We start from the raw sequence: 6,422 nt of genomic DNA, 5'->3' as shown, positions 1-6,422 counted from the left end.
GCCAAAAAGAGGCCAAGTAGAGCATCTTATTCAAATATTAAAAAGAATTCTATGGCAGCCATCTTGGATGGTGCACACACACAGCTCTGCGTATTTCGAACATCGAATACATTGCTGTTAGCGCTCTAGTATTCTTATTATATCTCTATGGATGGTACACATACATAACTCTGCATTGCTGCGCCATCTTGTCAGCACTCTAGTTGTTTAATAGCTCTATGGGGTAACTAGCTGTACTGAACTTTCTGTGTAAATTGAGGGCGCAATTGCAAACGACGGCGCTTAGGCGAAATTTGATTGGCTGAATCTATGGCAGCCATCTTGGATGGTACACACACACAGCTCTGCGTATTTCGAACATCGAATACATTGCTGTTAGCGCTCTTGTATTCTTATTATATCTCTATGTGGTAAATCCGGTTTAGGCATGATGGGTACTACCACCACGAGGTAGGGGGTGTTCTATTGACAATCAAATAGCGTTAGGAACGCCTTTTAACGTCATTTTAAGGACGCCCTCTAGAACGTGGTAGCATTCTTCGTGATCAACGACATAACTTAGTAACTCCAAGAATTATCAGAGTTACTCATTTTTTTAGTGTAATAGTAGTAGGCCTATACAGAATATTGTTATGAAAGAAAATTTTTATGAAAAATCCAGATACACTACAATAATATGAATACACACATCTGCATATTGAGGAACATAAGATAAAATTAAAAAAACAAAAACTCGTAAGGCAGTAGACACACGCTCCCGCTAGCTGGGAGCCTACTTTTATTTTGTGGATGCGGAAGTTTCTTGATGACATCAAAGATAACCCTTGGTTGAACATGAAGTAAAGTTTAGCTGACATGGTTATAGAGATGGGAATTACTTTTGCTCTGTACACTAATATTATTTTCTGAGACATTTTACACTACGTAAGTAAATTAGTTAATGCAGTTTGTTATTTTACTAAGCGTAGGCCTAGGCCCTAGTTGTATCCCATCACTTCACAGTGTTTTGCTGTGTGGAAAAACTGAATGAAACAACCTGGGTGCCAGTGTTTTACTGTATGTAGGCAAGGTCCAGCTAGGCAGGCCCAGTTGTGAAAAGCCTAGCTTAGGCTAGGCCTAGAGGTTCAGGGAAGTAGGGCAGAATCTCGGCTTGGCCTAAACTAGCTAGGTTGGGGAGAGGTTTAACCACTTGTAATTTCACAGTGACAGGTTCAGTGCGAAAAATATTCGTGAACCCTTTTTATTTTAGTGTATCCATGTCCATTAATACTTCATCAATCAACTATTGTAGTAGGGACAGAAATGGTGAAAATGAAGTTAGTCAAATCATCTCTGTTTGGATTATGACCGGTTGAGCCGCCGACAAGTTGAGCCGCCGGTCATTTCTATGGAACGCCAAGCGCGTCTCTCAGTGAATGTAGTGCGTTAATTGCGGCGTATTTCAATTAACTTATTCGTTCTTGGTTGTTTGGGATGTATTTCAGTTTATTTACTCAATTATTTCAATTTATTTAATACTCGGTTTTTGCACTGATTTATTAAATATTTATTGGGACGTATTTCAATTTATTTACTTGTTCTTTCTATCGTTTTAATTTAAATTTTGTGAGTATTTGCCCAGTCAGCTTGCCAGATAGTAAAAAAAAACACTATTACTTTCTTATCATTTATTATATATAAGTTTAACAAATAGTACAAAAATAAAAATATATAAATTAAAAAACCATAGTAAATACTGTATAAGAACATAGGCCTCACACATTTAAATTTATTGTTTATAGTCATCTGTCAAATTCAGTCGGCTTGCCAGATAGTTAAAAAAAAAAACTCCATACATTCTTATCATTTATTATATATAATGATATATAATAAAAATAATTTAACAAAATAGTACAAATAACGAATAAGTTAACTGAAATACGCTGCAAACCAAACGTAAAAAATAATCAAGTTATTACATTTTTAATACGATTTTGTATGACTATAAACAATAAATTTAAATGTGTACATCATAAAATTACATTTTTAATACGATTTTGCAATTGTACAACTTCATATAACCGAAAGGTCCACTGATTAATCTCAGATAAGAAAGTATAATACATACTCCAAGTATTGAAATACACACCATCGTGTTGGGATTCAATATTTCGACATTAATTATGTCATCATCCGGAATGCATTCCTGATGATGACATAATTAATGTCGAAATATTGAATCCCAACACGATGGCGTGTATTTCAATACTTGGAGTATGTATTATACAACTTCATATATTTTTATAAAAATGTAGTACATAAAAACAAGGTAATTCAACAAAAGGACGCACATCTCGGGACATCAAAGGTTATAACTCTGGCATCGACATTCTAGGCGCACGTGCGTCCCTACACGCTGAACGTCACAAAAACCATAGCAACCAGACCATAAACCGTCAGCGTACGTGACGATTTTCCCACGCGCGTGTTAGTTGCCATGTTAGTCGCGCGTCGTGCGGTGATTACAAAGTCCTAATGATATTTTGCACTAACATTAGACTGAAATATATTCTTCATTTCAACATTAATTTTACCAAAATTGTGGTGAATTGTCGTTCATGAGACTCACTTCGCAGAAAAAATTAATAAATGTTCCGTAAATACTCAAATGTTCATCCTTGGCACCTTATGCCAACATTGTCAAAATGACAGATTAATGTTACATAAGAACATGAAATTTTATAAAATTCGTAAATTTTGAATTGCTATAACTTTTCATTTTCTTGGTCAATTTTCACAAATCAAATTGCAGTTTATAGAAGCATTTAACAAGCTCGCGGTCAAAAAAAAATCAAATGTAACAGACATTGCGAAGTACCCAAAATTAATAAAACAAAAACTAACACCATTAAACGAATGGCACGCATAGACTAATAATTGACGGCTGTACTCGCAACTAGTATCGGATTGTCGATGCCACAGTAAAGATCAAAGGACTGTACGCACGCGCTATGTTCGAGAGCGGAGATGTGCGTCCTTTTGTTGAATTACCTTGATAAAAATATCAAAATTCTAATTTTCAATTACACAGTTATACATCACGAACGGCAATACGAGCAAATCAAAGACTGTGGGATGAATATGTAGCTGGTATCTGGGGGGTTCATTCACTGATGACATTGGCAAGCCGACTACATTCACTGAGAGACGCACTACATTCACTGAGAGACGCGCTTGGCATTCCATAGAAATGACCGGCAGCTCAACTTGTCGGCGGCTCAACCGGACATATCCCCTCTGTTTTAGGTTTATAGTAAGCAGCAACAAATTAGAAACACAACAACACCTCATTCATTCAAATCGATCAACTATAAATCAAGATATAGGTTTTTAAGTATTTTTTTCCGCATGACTGAAGTATTACTTTACAATAGGAAAGTTGGTAATTCTAAGGACCAACATTCTTGTTATTTGCATTAATAAACACACAAACAAAATAGTAAACAAAATGAAACAGCAATAACTCACTATATATCCATGGTATGATGTGTTTATTTTTGTCGGAACATAAACCAAAATGGACAAACCAGAATGGATTGTTAAATGTTGATAATTAGTAAGCGTTACAATGCCGTTGCCATGGAAACAAAGGTAAATAACAATATAAATATATTTTTAATAATTCTGTACTTAAAGAGTATTGATTTAGTGACCTATTTATTTTATTTTACAGGTATCTGACAATACGTGCAAAATTTTCACATTCATAACTACGCAAATCTATGAGAAAATTAAGATTTAATTTGTTTACTGCTTCTACGTTCTGTAAACAAAAGTGTAAACAAATTAAAACGTCTATATCTAATGAACTATTTATCATATGAAGCTGATCTTTGGTGCAATTATCAATTTAGGTACAGGGGACAAAATGCAACCAGTATCAAGTGGAATTATGCAAGTATAAACAAAGTGAAGTTACCATGTCAACAACAGACAACAACGATGTAAACAAAATTGTTTATATATGCCGTAGATACAGAGGAATAACTGAAAAATCATGCAATTTTCATACAATTTCTGCTCCACATGTCCTAATCAACAGCCCTTGATTGATTTATGCTTATACCTCATCCATTTTACCACTTAATGGACATTAAAGTTGTTTACTTCAATTTTAAGTATTATTTATATAACAAACAAAAGTGTAAACAAATTAAAATGTCTATATCTAACAAACTATTTATCATATGAACTTGATCTTATGTATATGTCCAGTGCTGATTTTTAAGTGCCACAAGTTCTACCTTGTCTTTCTTCTTAAGCTTTTCAATGAGCTGTTTTATTGTTTGTTTTAACTTTAAATTTGATCTTGCTGTAATTCTATTACCTGTTTGAGTTCGTCAACTGTTGTTGCATGGCAATTTTTCTGGGAACTTCTCTTTCTTCCAATCGAGCACATTTTGTCCTCAGCTTATCAAAGTCAGCTTGGAAAGCACGCTTTCCATCCTTTACTTTTTTTATATGTTTCTCTTTTCTAGTCATATCTTTGCTCATGTGTTTTAGAGCAGCCTTATGTTTTGATATTGTTGCTAAGTGGATCCGTTCTCTTCACTATTGGTAGCTTGCTTATGTGGTGAAGGTCTAAGTTTTAGCGTTTCATTTTCAGCCTTTAAGGTACAAACTTCTTTTGCAAGACTTTCATTCGTCGATTGCAGAACATCACTTGATCTTGGTCATATTGGCCCAGTGGTAGTTGGTAATAAATATTCTGACTCCTCCCAATCTTTCAGTTCCAATTTATTTCCACTGTTGCGTACTTTTTCTCTTCGTGTTTTTGTCAGTTTGGTCCATTGAGCAGATAAATTTGATATGCTTGGCATGTCATTACAGTCCACCAATTGGGTCATCCACTGCTGAATGTCTTTCCATGTTGCCGATGCCTCCTTTTTCAGCTGTTGTAGTTGATACACATGTTTGTTAGCAACTTCTCAGGTTTTTGCTGGAGATGCCCAGCAACCAAATCCTGTAGTTGCTGCTCTGTTAAACATGGTGCTGGCCCAGGGTTTGATTCAACGTCTCCACTCAGCAGCAGTGATACAACAGGCTTTGTTTCATGTACATCTATAATTTTGTTGAGATGGTCGGCAGTGCCATGCCATGATATACATAAGGCATACAACAAGGTACATTGAAAGAAAAGTGGGCCCTGGCAGAGAAAAAGTACCGATGCGCTGTCTCCCCGCCTCCAAAGAAACACCTATGGTGGCTTCTGTATTTGAAAAATAAAACAGAATGTTATCATTATTATATAATAATTAACAGATAATACCTGAATATAAAACAAGACTGCCAAATCTAAGTAAATTAAAAATATTTGTTAATATATATATATATTATATAATATATATATATATATATATATATATATATATCCTAGGCCTATAGTCACCGGTCACAGAGGCTTATGCAAGGAATCACAACGCGGCGTCTTCCGCATGATCCAGGCCTCTGACAGTACCCACCGACCCGTACACGGTGTACTGCCATAGCTAGTTTTAAATGTAGTTGCGTCAAGTTGCGTCAACTCGTACCAACTCCTTATACCTTAAAAATATGTTTAAGCGTACTTACGTCATTCTTTTATGAAGAAATCGGAGAAAAATTAAGCGATTTCAATCGGGTTTTTTTTAACAATTCGGAAAATATTTTAAGCTAACAATCGTGAGTGTGGTTCGTCAATACCCACAATTCCGAGTGCGAAAAAAAGCTTACCACCGACCCGATCCAATCAGAGCGCCGCTTCCAAAAGTTGTTGGGCAAAAGTGTTATGCGCAGTAGACGATGCGCAGTCGACCATTTCGGTCCCTAATTGTAGTGCAAGGCACACAACCCAACCAGCAGGAAACATAATCTCTCGGTTTACTAACCACACGGACCACACAACACTACACGGAACCTCACGACATCACACGAGACCACACAAATGCAAAAATTATTAATATATTACCACACGAGAGTCGAAACGACTTGATAATAAATAAAAAAACCACTATTTTGTAGCAGTTTTTTGCCGCTGTGCTTCAGGAGGTAATGCGTTGACATTGAGTATCTCTTACGCATTGACAATCGCAGCAACGCGTTCAAACCATGACCTTTTAAATAGGCCTACTACACTCACTACGTATGTTATATTTCATCGAGAGACTATTATTTTAAAATATTCATCCACACCACATAAAGGCTAATGAACTTTAAAATTGTAAAAAAGAGGAAAAATTAATAGTATTTGTTGTTGAAATTACTACAGGTACTTTATTATGTTATAAGAAACATACAAAATTGTACTATTCATTGTTTTTATCACATAATTATTATATTATAATGTAAGAGGCCATCTATTTAAATTATGTATATTAAAAAATTTGGAAAATGAAATATATATA

The 6,422-nt window shown here is 35.2% G+C and overlaps 1 protein-coding gene across 2 annotated transcripts in view; it reads left to right on the top strand.

Annotated features, from left to right (window-relative positions):
• The first annotated feature begins 756 nt into the window (after positions 1-756).
• The window catches only part of LOC117100777 (glycerophosphoinositol inositolphosphodiesterase GDPD2-like), a 40,939-nt gene continuing 35,273 nt past the window's right edge, over positions 757-6,422 (top strand). For both annotated transcript variants that reach the window (XM_033240604.1, XM_033240597.1), the window contains exon 1: positions 757-924. The gene's annotated coding sequence lies outside the window, so the exon portion shown is untranslated. The remainder of the gene's footprint in view (positions 925-6,422) is intronic.

This window comes from Anneissia japonica, unplaced genomic scaffold, assembly GCF_011630105.1.
Source record: "Anneissia japonica isolate Jap-2015-1 unplaced genomic scaffold, ASM1163010v1 scaffold18_len179048_cov169, whole genome shotgun sequence".
Lineage (NCBI taxonomy): Eukaryota > Metazoa > Echinodermata > Crinoidea > Comatulida > Comatulidae > Anneissia > Anneissia japonica.
This window is presented reverse-complemented; position numbering and strand designations above follow the sequence as displayed.